Here is a 20,402-nt window from a genome sequence, read left to right as displayed (position 1 = left end):
AAGCACTTCCAACAAATCATTGCTTCAGTTAGTCAACATGACCTCACAGCTTTTACAGCTAAGACTTGAGAGTAGCTAAGGGAGGTCCAACTGGTAGTGTCTACCACAAGGCCTTTGCTCCTGATCCAGGACTCTCTTCCACACACACATGTCACCAGGATGGCATGAGTGACAGCTCTACTCCTTTATGCGGCACTTTTACTAAAAAGCCATCTCTCAGGTCACAAAGTTAGAGATGACTGGGAACTTAGAAAACATCTAATCTGCCCCCTTTATTGTATAAGTGTTAGTTGCTCAATCGTGTCCAACGCTTGGCGACCCGGGGACTGTAGTCAGCCAGGCTCCTCTGTCCATGGGATTCTCCAAACAAGAATACTGGAGTGGGTTACCCTGCCCTCCTACAGGGGGTCTTCCCGACCCAAAGATTGGACCCAGGTCTCCCACAGTGCAGGCAGATTCTTTACCATCTAAGCCTTCAGGGAAGCCCACTTCTATGTATACAGGAGGGGAAAAGAACCCCAAAGAACCCAGACCATTAGTCTCAGAAAGCTATATTGCTTGTGCTTGAGTTAGAGAAAAGATAAACTTATCAAAATGTTCCTTCTTTGCTGCTCAAAGTAATTAAGACATAGATAATGGAGAGCAGTTTTAGAGGCCTCCTCTTCCTTCATTCAGCCGTGAGATGGGCAGGGCCAACCAACCTAGGGAAGGGCAGAGAATAAATTAAGAGGGAGCAAATTTTAACCAAAAAAGCAGTCTAACCTGATGGAAACATAGACTTCATTCTCACTTGAGAAGAAAAAATGTTCAGTGGGAATAATCATTTTCAGAATCATGGCCTAAACAAGCAGGATTATTTATCTAAATTAAAGATAATCACTTATTCAGAAACAGTTTTCTCAGGGTTTTCAGAACATCAAGTGTCAAAAACCAGCTTGCAAAGCCACGTTCAGGCTAGGAACTGAGGCCTCCACTGAAGTCCTCCTATGAAAGGGACAGGATCATTCTGTAAATGTGGGGAAATGTGTGTGACAAGAAACTCTGTTGAAGCTAGGCAAAATGGAAAAAACACTGTCAGAAATAACCACGATGTAAAAGGAAGGGCTAAAAATAAGTCATACTCAACACATCCATTCATCTTTTAAGAAGCATTCAAAAGCGACTTACTGTCTGACGCCTAATCTCTCTAGAGAGGAGTGTCACTATCTGGGTCACGGGGAGTCTGCACCCAGAGCTTTGCCTTCCCCACACCCTGTCTGCCTTCTCCCTGGTGTTCACGGGCCCAAGGCTACTGGTCCAGCTTCCTAGCTGCCCATCAGTTTAGCTTTGCCTTGACCCCAGCCTCTCCCAGCAGTAATAACACAGGCCTTAGTGAGCAACGAGGGGCTGTATCACACAGTGGTGTTGTGTGAAGACGAGTTGTTTGAGGACAGGGGTCATGCTCAAGGTGCTTTGCATTGAGGTATCTGGGTGAAAAGGTCCAGAGAGAACACATTTGGGCTCACTCATGACTCACGCTTGGCCCCGGGAAACATTCAGACCTGGGAGTATCCCTACCTTTAAAGTCTTTCTCAGTGCATAAAGGATTGGGCCCATCCCTAGCTTTATTATCATATTTAATTAATTAATGACCTTGCGTGTGCGTGACCTAAATACCAAGTGTACCATGTAGAGATGCACCCTCCTCCATGCAAGGGAGCCAAGATCAACACACAATGTGCAATCAGACCTCCCAGGAAGGTCTCTGTCCTCCCAGATCTCTGTCCTCAAAGCGGGGTAATTTACTAGAAGGTCTATTTGGAGTATGAGAAGTCTGGGAGAAAAGCCTAATGGTAGTGTTTAGGCAAGGTTAGAGTTGAATGTGTTGAGACTAGCCAACATGAGTATCTAGTCCAATTAGCTGGCCTCTCATCATTTTCATTTTCTGAGAAGGGGACAGGGAATTCCTTGCTGCTCACCTACCTCAGGACCTTCAAGCCACCTAGGTGGACTACTAGGAATCTGATTTGTACTAGGGTCCCCAGGTACCTGGTTGAGAAGTCCTACCCATGAGCAAATAGGGTAGACAAATACTGCCTCAAATTCTCAGAAGATGAACTCACCCTTTGGTACACAGAGGTGAACATTCGACTTAGCTGGGAAATGCTTCTTTTAAGCACGAGCATGGACACTTCTACTTTGATATGTGTAGCCTGCTACCTGGGGCACTTTATCCCTGGTATTTAAAGTGGAAAGAACAGGTCAAAGTTTGGAAGGCTCAAGAGAGGAGATTGAATGAATGATTGTAGATCTCTGCAGATACCTAACTCTTCCAATGCTGTGAGCAGTAGGGGAGCATCATTGAGAGAGCAGCTGAGAACACTGCCTGCCGCCCTGCTGGCCAGAACAAGCCACAAAGGCCTCAGCAAGGAGGGTAGGTGGATGGACGGTTGGAGTACCTGTAACGAACTAGACAAGGATATGAGGCCCAAATTACCGAGATGCACGCAAATGTCACAAAAGGAAGAAGCAAGAGCCTGTTCAGACTCAAATGTATGCAAGAATTCAATTTCTCAGACCTGGTGGAAGCAGGAATTCCCTGAGGCATTTGAAGGAAGAGGGTGGAGCTGAGGGATGCGAATGCTCCTGCCCTAATTCTGAGACCTGAAGTTGGGTGTCCTGAGGGTTTGGCACCGGTGCACCCACGTCTGCCCACAGCAGAGGGGAGAGGAGGTGGGGGGGGGGGGAAGGGGGGGCCTCAATGCCAGCTCCACATTAGAATCACCTGGAAGCTTTCTAAATAATGGCCAGGCTCCACATGGAGTGATTCTGATGTAGCTGGTCTGGAGTCCTTGTGCACAAGGTAACTAACAGGCAGCCATTAGCTAAAGGACTTGAAAGGCTAAACATCCATCAGGGATGATCCATAATCACAGAAGCAGCCTCAGTGAAGGTGAGTCTGGAAAAAGAAATCATGGCTAGTCTATTGGCACCCAAAACTTTCCAAGTTAGAGTCACTTACAGCTAATTACCAACTGCTCCCAAGATTGACCTCATACCTTTCTTAAGATGTAATGTCCATGACCCTTTGATGCTCACCCCTCCCTACCAGCTAACTCTTTTCACCTACTCATTTTTTCATGTCTTAGACACATCCCTGGCGTTTGAAACAGCAGGGCCTTATGGTCCTTGCCCCTCCACCATGACCTCTGCCTACCTTTTGTCAATGGAAAACTTTAGTCAAAGAATAAGTTTAATCAGAGAAGCAAGAACTGGGGAAACAAAGGAAGGCTGTCAAAGAAGACTAAACAATAATACTGTAGTCATGAAGCATAGTCAAGGACCTTTAGTTCTTTCTCAGGAGCTAGAGGTAATATTCAGAGCCATGTCCTTATAGATACTAAACTACCAGGTGGAAAGTTAATTACACGATGACCAGACCGTACCCAGGACGTGAGCTGCCACAGTTCCAAGAACTGGCCTCAGAGAAATGGGAACAAATGGACTCTGGAACTGAAGATCGGTGGTGGCGTAGTCACGAAGTCACGTCCAACTCTTGCGACCCCATGGACTATAGCCTGCCAGGCTCCTCCGTCCATGGATTCTCCAGGCTAGAATACCGGAGTGGGTTGCCATTTCCTTCTCCAGGGGATCTTCCTGACCCAGGAAATGAACCCAGGTCTCCTGCATTGCAGGCAGATTTTTTACTGACTGAGCTATGAGGGAAGCCCTGGAACTGAAGATTAACTGTATCTAAAACAACAAAGATGACGCTGGTCAGACCACCGATGACCAATTTGAAGATGACTGTTACAGATGACTGTGCTGTTTCTGCATGTAGTTCTCCATCCCACCCCCACCCCCCCCCCCCCCACCCCCTGCCCACCCAACACACACTTTTGTATATAAAAGCCCTTTCCCTCACTGGTTGTCAGTGCAGGGGAATCGGCCTTTGGACAGGTGTCTGCCACCCCTCTTCTTGTAGTTACTGGCATCTGAAATAAAGCAAACTTTCCTTTCCACCAACTTGGCCTGTTTATTGGCTTTTCAATGGTGAGCAGCTGGACCCCACAAACATAGGTTTTGATAACATATTCACCTCTAACATAAAGTGGCGGAGAAGGCAATGGCACCCCTCTCCAGTCCTCTTGCCTGGAAAATCCCATGGACGGAGGAGCCTGGTGGGCTGCAGTCCATGAGGTCGCTAAGAGTGGGACACGACTGCGACTTCACTTTCACTTTTCCTTTCATGCATTGGAGAAGGAAATGGCAACCCACTCCAGTGTACTTGCCTGGAGAATCCCAGGGACGGGGGAGCCTGGTGGGCTACTGTCTATGGGGGTCACACACAGTCGGACATGACTGAAGCGACTTAGCAGCAGCAGCAAGATAAAGTGGAGCCCTCTCTACTGATTGCTATGCATGTGCGCATGCTCAGTGGTTTCCCTCGTGTCCGACTCTGCGATCCCAGGGACTGTAACCTGCCTGGTTCCTCTGTCCGTGGGATTCTCCAGGCAAGAATACTGGAGTGGGTTGCCATTTCCTTCTCCAATGCATGAAAGGAAAAGTGAAAGTGAAGTCGCAGTCGTGTCCCACTCTTAGCGACCTCATGGACTGCAGCCCACCAGGCTCCTCCGTCCATGGGATTTTCCAGGCAAGAGGACTGGAGAGGGGTGCCATTGCCTTCTCTGCCACTTTATGTTAGAGGTGAAGATCCTTCTCCAGAGGATCTTCCCAACCCATGAATCGGGCCTGCATCTCCTGAGGCTCCTGTGTTGGCAGGCAGATTCTTTACCACTAGTGCCACCTGGGAAGCCCACTGATTGCTGTAGAACTAAACTCCCTTATGATACTTTGCTCACTTATAATTATTTAATTAGTTATTATTATGAGTCCCCACTATACTGTAAACTCCATGGAAATGGGTAATATCTCATTTTCATTCTCAGCTGTTTTCTTAGTATCTGGCACATATGGGACACAGAAGAGACATATATTACTTAACCAGATCAAACTGATACAAAAGGACCTTGCCAATACAGTATTCCCTGTGGATGCCTCTGAAAAAGCCTGATCTTGACCAAGTTTATGCATAGGAGTTGGAGGGTTATCTTCCACCAGCTGATCATGTCCAGTGAAATCAACCTAGCCCACAAGGAAGAAGTAATTCATTTAAACTGAGTTATTGAGCAACAGACCTAAGACATAGGCAGGGAGGATTAGAGATGTTTATTTTCATCTGGTGCAAAGATCTTGACCTAGAGGTCCTTGCCTTACCAGGACCAGCCTGTAGAGCCACCTCAACTCTCAGCTTCCTTCAACACTGTGCTTTACCTGTATCTTGGAACTCGCAGGCACTCTCTGCTGGAGAACTTCACAAAGTATTTACTCTCTTCAAACCTCCAGCTTTCAGCTCGTCCTCCACAGATGAAATTCTCCTCCTACTTTACATGAAAAAGAAAAACGAGCAATAGGGAACAGCTCAACTTACTGCCACTAAACCAGGCACCTCATTCCATCCACACTGATGGTCTCTGCCCCTCCCATTATGTGCTGTGGACAGGGTTAATCCCCCGTCTGGGCACAGGATCCTCAAGGACCTCACTGAATAGACCACTCCCCAGCCCCCATCTTCAGGTTCTTCCTTCATTGTGTCTCTCCCTCCACACTCAATATCATAAAAGCAATGCAAAGCAAAGTTGACTTGAACCCTACTTCCCCCTGCAGCTACCCCCTCTCTCTTTGCTGTGTCACACCAGCCAAACTTCCTGAAAGATGGCGATGCTCATTGTCTTCATTTCCCTGTTACCCGCCCCCCACTCCTCATCACATTCGCATCTGTCTGCTGAGCCCACAGTGAATCCACTGAACCCACCAATGAGGAATAAGCCGCTCAACCTCCTGTGACGCCCCAGTCCCCTCCCCACCCAACTTCTCAGCGTCGTTCAGCACCTGGACTACTCCCTCTGTTCTGAATTGTTTCCTCAGTTCATTTTATGGATGAGGTCATGGATACTCAGAGAAGTTATGTCACTTACCCCACGTCACATGGTACGTTGGTGGCACCTCTAGGACTCAGCCCTAATCCCCTTGACTCTAAGTTCGGTTCCCCCTCCTGCCGTGATACAGCCCCTCCCAGGGTTAAGGTCATCAGGGTGATGGTGAAAATGGGAAATAGACACCAGGCAAAAAAGGGGTAAAGCTGTTTAGAGCAAAGGGTGGGGAATAAGAGAGAAGGAAAGGAAAGAAAAAAGGAGGAAAAAGGAGGCAAAGAATTTGGGTGGGAGAAACCAAAAAGAGAGAGTTCATGCCAAAGATAAATGATATACTGTAAAAGAGCACATCCTACCTAAAGAAGAATTTCTTCTAAAGAAGCTGAGATGCTGTTTGTCACTAATATTCCAATAATATTAACTAAGGTCCTAAAAATTAAAAGTGATCATTGTAGTCATATATTTCTGTTCCTACTTTAAAATGTGGACCTATGATAATTGGAAGTAAGGATAATATGTTGAATTCTCAGAAGCATATGCATGTTTGGTATTGAGAAAGCTATTTTGATAAACAGAGTGTTCCTATGTGTGCTGAATAAAACGATGCACTGATTCTACTAAAATTAAATGGATACCGCTCATTTCACGGATCCAGGGTTTACTTTCTATTGTATTGTATTGTATCCAGCATTTGTGTTGTCATCCCTAGTCAGGGATGTTTCCTCCGGAAAATCACCCCTGCCAAGAACCATTTTCCATGAAGCTCAGCCTTTTTCCTCTCTGTAACTATGATACTCTGGTCTTGCTCCTAAACAACAGGATAGCCACAGGCAGACTCTGGGCTACACCCACATTCAAGAAATATTTAATGAAAGGCTTTCTATTTTCCTGGAGAGACTGTTGCAGGTCACTAATGGCAAAATCAATAGGAAAAAAATTACTCTAATTTGGAAATTTTGGTTTCTCCAACCAGTGATACAGAGAAGACAGGAAATAATCTGCTCAGTTCAAACAGCAATGGTGATTTGCAACCAGGCTAGAAATGTTAAAGAGTTGCCTAGAAGTTAGGGGGACCCTGGAGCTGGTTCCAGACTCAGAAAATTCTGGACCTTTGAGATGAATTGGGAAAAAAAAACAATAAACAAGAGGCTTCATGTCAACTCGTGTACCAGAAAGAGAATATGTGCTGTAGCTAGACTTCCAGAAAAAAAGAGGCCCAGCTGTAGCAAAATTCCCTCTCACCGTCTACAGAGCCCTTGCTCTTGGTAGCAGAGAGGAGTCTGACCTGGTACCTACTGCATGGGGACATATTTTTAATTTATTCTAATTTTAAATTCACCATCTGTCATCTTTTAATAGGTTATGACATGGTAACCAACAACCCTAAAATCTCAGTGGCTTCCCAAACAAGGGGTTTTTGTTTCATTTTGTTTGGTTTTTCTCCTTGCTCACATTATGTATCAGCTGCAAGTTAGCTCCCTGGATTTTCTTTATTCTGGAATTCAGGCTAAAAGGGCAGCCTCTTTCTGTAATATGCTGCCCTCTTGGAGGCAGGAAAGGTGAACAAGCTGGCTAAAGGAAAGACCAATGCCTCCTGGAGCTTTCTTTGGGGACTGGCACCTTTTGCCTCCACTCATGTTCCCTGGCCAAGCTGCTGCCCACGGGGGAGGGCAGGGCTCTCCTCCATGGGGGTTCCAAGTCATGGACAGGGCAGGCAGAGTGTAGGGAGGGAGGTGAACACTCTAGAAGGACACAACCTACTACACACTCGCAGACTCAGCTGATTGTCTGGGTCCTGGAAACAATATTGCATTACTCAAAAATTAGAATAGAGTTCATGGCCCTCTGGGTTCTAGTTCCCCTGCCAAGGATCGAAACTGTGGCCCCTGCATTGGGAGCATGGAGTCTTAATCACTGAACCACCAGGAAAGTCCCTGAATTCATGCCTTTTAACATGTTCTGACCAGTAGTTTTCAAGCTGAGGGCATCACTATTAAGTTATTATTTTAAAACTAGAAATGAGTTAAGGTCAAGCTTGACAGAAGTGTGGAAGAGTGGTTTTTCCCCATCCATCTTTTCCCCATCACTTACAATGTCTGATGTGGTTCCAACATTTTCCAAAATTGGACAAGATGGAAAAATAGGAAAATATCGATAGGATGTTTTCTGTGGGGCTGAGGCTTGGCTACTTTATGTGGAAAACATGGGGGATTTTGAGTGGAAACTGTAAAAGAAAAATCCAATTTTGAATGATTTCTGAGCCAACTTTCCCTACACATATGTTTAGATAAAGCAAAGAGGAAAAGCAAGCCTGAAGATCAGCTGCTTTTTGAAAATTGAGTTTACATTTTTTTTTTTTTTTTAATGAAGATCAGCTTCAGACATCAGTGATTCTGAAATGCAAATCCAACTCCAGGCAAAAGATTTTCAGTAGACAATTTGCCTAGATGATTTCCCTCTGGCATCTTCAGGCATTCAGCGTGTTTACTCTGCCCTCTGCCAGCAGAGAGCCCCCTACAGCACGGTCTGGACCCAAAATCTACAAAATCATCAAAAATGTAGGAAGCATGTAGTCAGGGCTGGGAACTGTGCCAGCTGGAGAACTCTTGATGGTTTCACACAGCCTCTCCCTACGGAGTCAGCGATGCCAGAGTGGGCACAAACAAGTAAATGGGAAGTTGTTCTAGAGTGCTAACTGCAGCAAGGTGGAGCACACAGACAGCTTGTCAGTGCAATGGAGGGGAGCAGAATTCACTCGTGCAAAGTAGGAAAAGAGGGCCTGAGAGAAGGATGTGTAAGGTGAGAAATGATAGGTGATAGGGCTTCCAGCTGCAGATCTTGAGGAGATGGGGTGAAATGGTGAAGGGCCAATGTGCCTCCCCACCCACCTACCATCAATGCTAAGGTTTTGAGCAGCATTTTGGGATCTTAGTTAACTATCTAGCTATTGAACCGGGGTCCCCAGGAGTGAAAGTGCAAGGTCCTAACCACTGGACTGCTGGGGAAGTCCTTGTGCTGAGCTTATGGGTGGTCGTGCCCTGTTACAGTCTTAAAAAGAAATCTCAACTCCAGTTTCAGTGTTTTCAAAAAATCCTTATAAACTTTCATAATTCAGTTTGAAAAATAATTTAACCAAAAAGTTTTTCAAAAAGGTAGTAAGATACCCATGCACCTGCCTACCTAGAACTAACAAATATTAATATTATGTCACATTTTATCTGTGTCACATTTAACTTTATTATCATAAAGTTAAAGTCTTCTATAAATCTTTCCCTCAACACAATTTCTCCTTATTCCTCTCTTCACAGTTAACTGCTGTCATGAATTTTGTGATCACAGTCCTTGTTTTTATGTTTTCTAAATACAGATTAATAAACAACACATTATTTTATGAGTGTGTAAATTTTATGTAAATGATTGACTGGACTATAAATAATCTTCTGCAACTTGAAGATTTCTCAACATTGTGTTTTCAAGGTCACTTTTACATGAATGAAGTCCATCATGTAAATATACCAAAGTTATTTTGGCTATACCACTGCTATGAACATGTAGGTTGGCCTCAATTTTTGGCTCTTACTAGAAGGACTGCAATAAAAGCCTTTGTATGAGGTTTATTTATCTATTTGTTTATGTTTACACATTTCACTAAGGTACTTACCTGAAAATGCAGTTGCTTGGCCATTGAAAACATGTTTTAAATTTTGCTAGAAATGAATATCTCTTATAATAAACTATCAGTTTGTAGCTATTTCCTTTTTGAAGCCTTGGTGAGGATATTTCTTTTCTCCTGATCCTCGGTGATTGTTTGAAAGCCCCATGTTAATTTTATTTAATTTGCAAATTCTATTCAATCTGCAAATTCTCAAATGAAGAAAGAACTCTGCAGATACACTCTGTTAAATAATTGGTTGTGTCCCTTCTCACCTCTGGTCCCTCTGGTTTTTTTGAATTCATTTCTCATATCTGCAGATCAATCACTCTCTCCTCTCCACATTCCATGTGGAAGACTTCACTTCTTTTCTTCATGGAAGAAATAGAAATAATCAGAGGAAAACGACCTGGTAAACCATCTCCAGATTTGCTGATGTCCCATGTTTGTATATCCTACCTGCCTTTACCCCAGTGACACATGGAAAATGTCCCCGTTCCTCTTCAGGCTGGCACCTCCACTTGGAACCTAGCTTCCAGCTCTTGTCTTCAGGTCCATTATTTCTCAAATTCTTCCCTTATGTTTTATAATAAGATTCAGCATACATTTCCTGTAAAGAGCCAGATAGTAAGCATTTTAGGCTTTATGGGCCTAATGTTTTTCCAAAGAAACTTTATTTATAAAGGTAGGCAGACATCTGATCAGGCTGGTAACAATAGCTTATCCATTCCTGTCATTAATAAATTCTCCAGAATAACTGGAGTTTACCCCCCAGCAGTTGATGGTGGTGCTATGATATCACCCATGTTAATAAATGCTCTTTGTACTATGAAACATCCTAATTACTCTACTGAGTTAAAATGCAACGAGAATCTGTGTTGTAAAAAGGAAAGTGCATTTTTAATTTTGTTGATCTCAAGCAAGCTTTCCCCTAACCTTCCCACTGGCTTCCTACCTCAATTTCAAGTCCTCAGGAGGACTTCCTCCTCAGGCCTTCCTACACTCCCATCTCTACCTTCTTATTCAGATGTAACTTTCTTCATAGCACTTGCTGTTGAGTTACAACATTTGTTTTTTATTTATTTTATTTCCCACTTTGCAAGTAAGCTCCTTGAAAGCAATTATTTACCCAGTGCCGAGACTAGTGTCTGGCATATAGTAGGTACTCAGTAAACACTGGCTGAATGAATGAATGATTTCACCCTTGAAGGATTTTATGCATAGCTCCAAGACCAGTTCCTCACACCCCACACATTTTCATCCAGTGTGGCTCAACTGGACTGTGGCAAGATGCTCTGACACTCAGAACTTCCAAAATAGGTGAAAATGTACCTCTCCCAGCATGCAATGCTCTTATTGCCTTCACACATCCATATCCTGCCATCAGCATCATCAGTCCACCCCAACCCATCTCTTTCCACCACCTGCGTGGTACAGAGACGCTTCCCCGTATCTCTGCGTGATTCAGCTTTTACCTGCTGGGCCAGGGACAACAGGGAGGGTGGTTGAAGGTTGTTCAGATTTGCTCTCTTTCTAGAGATGAAGAATTAGAAGACCACAGAATGTGTTTCTCAATCCAATTCCACCATCCTTGTAGTTCATGGAAATTCCTTCTAGATTCTGGCAATAGCTTGATTATTAGTACTAGCTCTAGCCAGTGTAAAAAGTTCATATCCATTTCTGGGTTTTATGAGATTTAGTGGAAAGTTGGGAGAGAAGTGCAGTGGGGGCAGGGGGTTGTCTTCAAACCACATTCTGTTGTCAAATGGAACTTCCTCTCTCCCATTATTTCAAAATGTGTAACCCCGGTCAATGAATACTTTTTTGCCTTCCTCCTCAGGCCTCTTATATCTGGAAACTAGAACACAAAGGTAATGAGTAATTAGGCAGAGTTTATAATTTTCATTATAGTGTTTATTTAGTCATTTCTTGAAAGCTACTTTTGGAAGTGTCAGGTTTACACTAAAAGAAAGTTAAATCTGAAGCTCACTTTTTTATGATTCTAGATATGAATGGAACACATTTGGTGAGAATGTGAAATGACAGGCAGCCCTTTCTATAGAGACAGGCTGTGTTTCTGCCTGCTTGTCCCTCCTCACCCTTACCCCCAGCTATGAATATAGCAGCTCTGCCCTGTAAATACATATGACAATTAGAGATGCGGCTCTTCCAGGCTTCAAAACGTGGCTCTCCAGCCATGAGTGCCTTTCTGCAGCTGGGCGTCCAGCTGAGGGAGGGGGCAGCTCATTGGAGGGGAACAAGTTCTCCTGTTGTAATGGGTTTGGAATGTAGACGTGGGATCTGTCAAAGGAACTTCTGTGTTCTCCATGCTGACAGCTTATGCTCACTCCATGACACGTGCGCTGCAGAAGCATGACCTGAAACTGATGTGTCTTGGCAGAAACAAGCTGGGAGCTTTCATCCTCTTGCTATCTGCCTTTCTCTTTCCTCCCCAATGGTATTGAACTGTTGAAGGGGTGGAGGGGGCATGTAACTGTCAGAAGAGGGTTCCCAGCTTCACCATCAAGCCAGTTTTGTAGCCACTAATTCCAGGAGAAGGCGATTCCCTGATTCTTGGAAGATGATGTTATCTGCATGTGGGAATTTACTGAACATCATAAAAACTCCGGGATGAAATACCTGCAAAATAGGAACTGAAACAATGAGAAAACAAAAGGAACTTTGTAAACACAAGGAAATGTGACCATTTAGATAACAAGTAATACAAAAAAGGAAACAATGACCTGGTTATCCAGTTCAATATACACACTCAATTTTGATGTTGGAAGATAAAGAATCTATTATGATCAGATTTGATTGTCTATCCAATGAAAGTCTACTCTTTTCTGTATACCTCTAACATTTGTTTTGCGGAGTGAGGAGAAATGAAGTTTAGCTTTTGAAAATCCTACCCAAGTCATCCAGCAGTATAGTCATCAATTCTCTCAACAAATATTTAAAGAATACTTACTCTTTGTTAGGTCCTGGGAATGCAATGGTATAGAGGTAAAAGATGATTCCCAAAGGGTCTCTTCTTTATCAAAGGCAGAGACTGATAAAAAACAAGTATGGAAATAAAATATCTGATAAGTTATAAAGTATAAATACATAAGTATATGAAGGAATCCAGTGAAGGACTGAGAAAGGATATGAATGAAGAGAAAGAACATCTTAAGTGGGCATGGACTTTTAAGGTGAGATTCAAAGGATGAGACAGTCCTATGAGAGTAGTCAGGTGAGGTAGAGGAAAGAGCATCCAGGTAAAGGAAAGAGTAGCTTCAAAGGCTCTGTCCTGGAAAGAGCATGATTTGTTCAAGGAATGAAAGAAAAGCAGTGTGGCAGAGTTAGCAAGGCTGAGAGAGGTAAAAAGGGAGTTGAACAGACACCCAAGGGCAGAGTCTCTTTTATATAAAGTTAGCTATTAAACCCTCTCTGCTCACACACATTTTGCATTCATGTTGCTATAGCACATATATGATTCTGCTCTTTGATTACAGTAATTATTCAAAATTCAACTGTGAAGTCCTTGGGGGCAAGACCTTGACTGATTCTGACATGACCATTTCTATGAATCCTACATCATCCAGCAGCTAGTACCTAGCAAATTTGTAAAGCAGGAGAAAATAACAGTGGCTCACGAGGTTGTTGTGAGGATTAAATGAGATAATACATTTAAATAATGATGGTATAACTAGCCTTTATTATACTTTGTTCTACAATTGAATTAATTGGCTTAAAGTCACACAAATAGTAATGGGTACAACACAAGAGATGCAGGTTTGATCCCTGGGTCAGGAAGATCCCCCAGAGAAGGAAATGGCAACCTACTTCAGTATTTTTGTTTGGAAAAGCCCATGGACAGAGGAGCCTGGTGGGCTACAGTCCATGGGGCTGCCAAGATTTGGACATGATTTAGTGACTAAACAACAACAACATATCCAGGACTCAAACCAAGCCCCAAAGCTTAACCATCACATTAATCTGTCTCAGTTAACCGCTTCACCCCTAGGAAGCACTCACAAATTTGTGACTATTATCATCACTTTAACAAAAGGGTGTTGGATCAAAACTGAACAAATGACTTGGCAAAAACTATAGATTATATGTAAAAGCCTTTGTGTTTAGGGATAATTCCATTCATCATTCTATTAGCTTGCTATTTAATCTGCTGTTTTATTTTTCTGTGTGAGTGGGCTGTGACTATATGATTAAAAATCACCAGATCAGGAAAATGAATTTACTGTCTTCAGTAGACGGAAAACCACATCAGATTAACTGCAAGACTAATTCAGCTATGCACAAATTAGATGTTAAGATAGATGAAAAGAATCCAATTTGACCAAGAAAATGATTTTGAGACTGCATAGATCAAACTAAGTTTTTTCCTTTGTGTGAGTGATTCAGTTCAATTCAAACCTTCAAATATACAGTGCAAGGCACTGCAGGGACAACAAAGAAAATAAGCACCATCCCTTGTTGCCAAGGAGTTCATCATCAAGTTTGACGATCTTGAGGGTTGGGGTGGAGGGAGTAAGATGTTACACAAATAACCCTAACATGAGGGAGGCTAAGATTTGTTTCATGAGGTTTCAGTGAATCCTGAGATTCTCAGAAATAGATTGTTTCTCCAATGAGGAAATTACTGAGAGGAGAGTTGTTGAAAGACTGGTGATGGGCAAGTGGGATACTGGTTCTCAAAATGAAGAGGATGAAGCATTTTCCTCCCTACACTTTCTTGGAAATATGATTCTAAGTAAGATTCTAGGATTACTTATTAACAGGATGGTAGAGAGAGCTTATAGGCGTCCCTTGTGGCTCAGTGGTAAAGATACGCCTGCAGTGGAGGAGATGAGGGTTCACTCCCTGGATTGGGAAGATCCTCTGGAAAAGAAACGGCAACCCATTCCAGTATTCTTGCCTGAAGAATCCCATGGACAGAGGAGCCTGGAGGCCTACAAGTCCATGGGGTTGCAAAGAGGTGGACATGACTTAACAACAAGAGAGAACTTATACACAGGAGGAATCTGGTGATTAACAGATATCATTGAAGAGGTAATGCCAAATGAATCTTTTTTTTTTTTCTGATTCTCATGGTTATTAAATTGACACAAGTGAAAAATGTGATACATATAGAGCAGCCAAGTTGCAAGATAGGTCTGGGGACAAAACAGAAGAAAAATGAGGTACATTTAAATAGATGAATTGAACACTTGTATTCAAAAGATGCTAATTAACAGATAGATGTTACTCTGAAGGACACTCTTTAGTGTCTTTTCATAAGTCTCTAACTTTAACATTGTTGTATTCATATTTAATTAAAAAAACTTGGATAAAGATATAGAAGACACATTCATTAATCTGCATGTGACCTGGAGCTGGGAAGAATGGCAAACAAACATTGACAAAATCAGGATCGAAAAAGATCTTCATTAGGTTGAAATGCGGAGAAGGCAGTGGCACCCCACTCCAGTACTCTTGCCTGGAAAATCCCATGGACGGAGGAGCCTGGTAGGCTGCAGTCCATGGGGTCGCTAGGAGTCGGACACGACTGAGTGACTTCACTTTCCCTGTTCACTTTCATGCACTTTCATGCATTGGAGAAGGAAATGGCAACTCACTCCAGTGTTCTTGCTTGGAGAATCCCAGGGACGGAGGAGCCTGGTGGGCTGCTGTCTATGGGGTCACACAGAGTCGGACACGACTGAAGCGACTCAGCAGCAGCAGCAGTGTTGTTTAAAACTGGAAGCAGTGTTTCCTGTTGCCAGATGCTCAAGTACAGGCTCATCCCTCTTTGGGGCCTTGGGCAGGGGTTCAAGCATGTGACAAGTAGCTTCAGGGGCCTCCCTTCCTTCTGTTACAGGATTCACACTTGCTCTACACGGGAAACTTGCCGTTTTCCCCCGATGGCTGACTCCCACTTGGCCATCTCTCCCGGCCCCATTCCTATTCGACTTTAAACAAACATGATCTCCACCATCATAAACACTAGACCTAAGGCAAATTTCTGTGCCTGAAGCATAGATTCTGAAACAAGAGCTCACAAGTAAACAGGATTTTCAAATCACGAGAAATTTTGACTTAGTAATAACTGCCTTTTGTAGCAAGTAGGAGATGTTTGAGATCATCCGTCTCAGAAAGATCTCTACACACTTTAACATACCCTTGATCATCAAAATTCCTTGTGCAATGTGTGATTGCAAAACAGCTAAAGGCTTGCTGGAAACCATCAGTAGATGGCATTTAAAGAGAAGTCGAATTTTCTTCTCACATTTGACGTGGAGCTCAATTCTTCTTAGCCATAAGGCTGCATTTGCCTTCTCTGCTAAATAGCCATTTTTGCTCATCACAGAATCTGAAGCAAGATTACTTTGTGTACGACATGTAATGTAGTTATCTGAGACTTTAATACATTTTCTTTAAAGTACTATTTTTACAGATTGTTCCCGTCATTCTTATGGTCTCAAATTGTTGAGTTTAAAAGTACAGAAAGATTGTAGGAAGACCTTTTGTCATTTAAATTTTCTTCAAAAGCTGCTTACATGAATACTTCACAAGGGTATTCTGTTCTATGTGCTGGGCAGGTGGGAATACTTGCTTGGCTGTTAGGGAAAAAATATAACATTTTTCCTCATGTTACTCTGCCACTGATAGAGCAAGGACAGTACAAAAAATTACCTGTCTCCCTTCCATTCACGCTCTTTGCAGTGAAAGAAAATCCTTTTCTCCTGTGTGTCCCATACTATGAACACTAATAGTTGCATGCTGTGTGCATTTTGCCCATTACTCTACACCCCCACTGCCTGCCTGGTGCTTGGCACTTAGTAGGTCTTGAGTAACATTGATTTATGTTGAGGGAATCCTAAGAGATCAGGTTCTACCCAGAGGATCTTCTCTGACTAATTGAGAAGCTATTTTCATTATTAGTTGCTGTTTTTTAATCGTTGAGTTGTGTCTGACACTTTTGTGACCCCGTGGATTGTAGGCCAACAGCTCTTTCGGTCGACGGAATTTCCCAGGCAAGAAAATGAGGTAGGGTCCCTTTCCCTCTTCCAAGGGATCTTCCCTGCCCAGGGACTGAACCCACGTCTTCTGCATTGGCAGGCGGATTCTTTGCCACTGAGCCACCGGGGAAGCCCATTTTCATTATTAGATTTGTATGAAAACTAGACTCCTCATGAGACTTGAAAGCAAAAAAAGGAATATTTATCCTCTTACATAGGTGGAGTCAGAGAGGCCTGACTTGGAATAAACCTAATAAATAGCATCCCACATGAAGTGCCTTTGTTGGCCATTACTTTGAATCATCTTGGGACTGCTAGATGGGAATCCGAAGCTGCACATGTAGAAAGAGCCTAATAAGACGGATAACAGGGAAGCAGAAAATCTGATTAGACAGACAACCCCGTCTAATCAGAAAATAACCACATAGGCAGAACACAAACATGCTGCTCTCAGCTGTTTGCTGTCGGAAGCCGCTTCCCCTGGAGCTTTTTTTTTTAAAATCTTAATCTCCATCCATTCTCTTTCTCTCCCATTTTCTTTCTCGCTCAGTATCCTGGTTTTAGGTTTCTAAGAGAGTTGGCCTGCGATCGCTGTGATTCTGTTACAAGATGCAAACGCAGTCCTGGCTGCGTGCAGGGCTGAACAAGACATCTGTGTAAATATGTTGGGATTTGTCATCTCATCCTACCCCCCAGCCTACAGCCTTTGATAGGATTAGCTGAAAGACTAGTGCCCAGGTAACTCTGCACTGGCTAAAGCCCGTGCGAGCCCTCGGCGGGTTAATCAGACCATTATAATCAGGCCTGAGAGCTGTGCTCTTCGGAGTGCAACGTGGGGGAGCATTCTCTTTGTGCGAAGTGGGTAGTATAACCAGGGGTGAACGCCACGTCTTTCATCACTGGGTCATTTTCTGAAATAAACCACGTGCAACATGATCCAGAAAAGCTGGGAAACAAGCTGAGCTATGCGTTAGACCATGGCTAGGAATGGGGGGCTTCCCAGGTGGCGCTAGTGGTAAAGAATCCGCCTGCCCATGCAGGAGACTCGAGGGACGCAAGTTCCATCCCTGGGTTGGGAGGATCCCTGGAGGAGGAAATAGCACCCCACTCCAGTATCCTTGCCTGGAAATTCCATGAGTAGAGGAGTCTAGCATGCTACAGTCCATGGGACTGCAAAGAGTCAGACACGACTGAGCGGCTGAGCACTCAGTTCGGAATGAGGAAGTGTTTGCTGTCTAGCAGGTGCAGGGAGCCTCTAGTTGAGGCAAGAGGGGATAGGTTCGCCAGCGCAGGTGGCCCTTCAACCCAGCTCCTTGCTGAGTGCCTCCTGCACTGCCATGGACAGAAGGGCACTGGATTTCTTGGCAGTTGAGTGAACTTGGGTCACAAATAACGTCTCAATGCCTTGTGAGGCATCTCTATAAATGCCCATCAAGTAGGAGAACTGGCACCATTATCTAGATAAATCATAGCCCCAAATATCCGATTGACTGAGAGTCAGCTAAGAGAGATCAAGGGCCTAGTTATCGGAGCAATTGTGTCTTCCCTCAGGATGTATAAAAGTGCCGGCTTGAGGGCCCGTGTTCCAAGCTGCCCATCCAGGTCTGACCTTCTGTGCTACTTAGAGAGCTGACTGTGGCTGCCAGGAGAATGCTGTGATAGAGGGAATGATGACTTTTACAGCTACCATGTACGTACTGACTTCACTCCCTGGGAGAGGATTTGTTGTGACTTTGGCCTCTTGATTGAAATCTTGTTTGCAGGACACATTCTGCTTTATTGGATCTGAAGCTTACACCATTTCAAGGATTTTCCTTAAGAAAAAGAATATAAAATTGGATACAGGAGTTTCTAATAAAGTTAAATACTCCTACTCTGCAGTTTCATTCATAAGGATATACCCAAGAGAAGGTTAGCGTATGTCCATAAAAAGATAGTAAAAAGAATATTCGTAACAGCTTTACTCATGATAGACCCAAACTGGAAACAATCCAAACGCCCATTAACAGCTGAATGCATAAACAGAAGAGATCTAGCCGTACAATGGAATACTACCCAGCAGTAAAAGAATTAGAAATAACTACTGGTACGTGTACCGACATGAATGAATTTGCATACATTCTGCTAAGCAAAAGAAGCCAGACAAGTGATTCCATTTGCAAGCATACCTTGTTTTATCCACTTTGCTTTATTGTGCTTTGCAAATAGTGCATTTTTCACACATTGAAGGTTTGTGGTAACCCCCGGGGTCAAACAAGTCTTTTGGTGCCATTTTTCTAACAGCCTTTGCTCATTTTGTGTCTCTGTGACACTTTAAAAATTCTTGCGATATTTCAAACTTTTTAATTGTTTTATCTGTTATGGTGACAGTAATCTTTGATGTTACTCCTGCTGCTGCTGCTAAGTCACGTCAGTCGTGTCCTACTCTGTGCGACCCCATAGACAGCAGCCCACCAGGCTCCCCCGTCCCTGGGATTCTCCAGGCAAGAACACTGGAGTGGGTTGCCATTTCCTTCTCCAGTGCATGAAAGTGAAAAGTGAAAGTGAAGTTGCCCAGTCCTGTCCGACTCTTCGCGACCCCATGGACTGTAGCCTACCAGGCTCCTCATGGACTGCAGCCTACCAGGCTCCTCCGTCCATGGGATTTCCCAGGAAAAAGTACTGGAGTGGGTTGCCATTGCCTTCTCCAGATGTTACTCCTACTACTTGCAAAAGGCTCAGATGATGGGTAATATTTTTTAGCAATAAAGTATTTTAAAGTAAGGAATGTATACGGTTTTTTTCAGGCATGATGCTGTTGCACATTAAATAGACTGTAGCATAAGTTCAGTGTACTTTTGTGTGTAGTGGGAAAGCAAAAAATTCATGTAACATTTTATTACAATGTTTGCTTTATCACAGTGGTCTGGAACTGAACCCTCAATATCTTCAAAGTCTTTGGATATACGATGTTCTAGAAGAGGTAAAAAATAATTCATACGATGTGCTAGAAGAGGTTGAAAAATAATTCATGGTACTCTGTATTAGAATGGCTATATTATTTAGAATGCTAGAACTCCGGTGGAAGGGTAAAATGGAATAGTCACATTGTAAAATATTTTGACAATTTCTAGTAAAGTTAAACACACACTTCCCACACAACCCAGCAATCCCACTCCTTATTTACCCAAGGGATATGAAACCTCTGCTCACACAAAATTCTCACATGAATGTTTGTTGTTGTTGTTTAGTCGCTAAGTCATGTCTGACTCTTTTTTGACCCCATGGATTGCAGGTCTCCAGGCTCCTCTGTTGGAGAAGGCAATGGCACCCCACTCCAGTACTCTTGCCTGGAAAATCCCATGGACAGAGGAGCCTGGTAGGTTGCAGTCCATGGGGTCGCTGAGGGTCGGACACGACTGACTTAACTTTCACTTTTCATTTTCATGCATTGGAGAAGGAAATGGCAACCCACTCCAGTGTTCTTGCCTGGAGAATCTCAGGGACGGCGGAGCCTGGCGGGCTGCCGTCTATAGGGTCACACAGAGTCGGACACGACTGAAGCGACTTAGCAGCAGCAGCAACAGCAGCAGGCCCCTCTGTGCATGGGATTTCCCAGGCAAGAATACTGGTGTGGATTGCTATTTCCTTCTCCAGGGGATTTTCCTGACTCAGGGATCGAACTCATGTCTCCTGGTTTAGGCAGAAAGACTCTTTACTACTGAGCCACCTGGGAAGCCATATGAACGTTTACGGTGGTTTTATTCATTGTAGCCCCAAACTGCAAACAACCCAAAT

The 20,402-nt window shown here is 43.6% G+C and overlaps 1 long non-coding RNA gene across 2 annotated transcripts; it reads right to left on the bottom strand.

Moving 5' to 3' along the window:
- Positions 1–494: 494 nt before the first annotated feature.
- Positions 495–18,970, bottom strand: LOC132659216 (uncharacterized). Of its 2 annotated transcripts, XR_009599344.1 has the most exons (5): positions 11,100–18,970; positions 10,084–10,234; positions 9,900–9,995; positions 5,314–5,420; positions 495–701 (listed from the first exon to the last, which is right to left on the bottom strand). It is a non-coding gene; the product is annotated as an uncharacterized LOC132659216 (long non-coding RNA). The 2 variants fall into 2 exon arrangements; XR_009599343.1 differs by having other exon boundaries at positions 5,314–10,234.
- Between the last annotated feature and the right edge of the window lie 1,432 nt (positions 18,971–20,402).

This window comes from Ovis aries, chromosome 2, assembly GCF_016772045.2.
Source record: "Ovis aries strain OAR_USU_Benz2616 breed Rambouillet chromosome 2, ARS-UI_Ramb_v3.0, whole genome shotgun sequence".
NCBI lineage: Eukaryota > Metazoa > Chordata > Mammalia > Artiodactyla > Bovidae > Ovis > Ovis aries.
The sequence above is the reverse complement of the archived record's forward strand: the minus strand, read 5'-3'. Positions and strand labels throughout refer to the sequence as shown.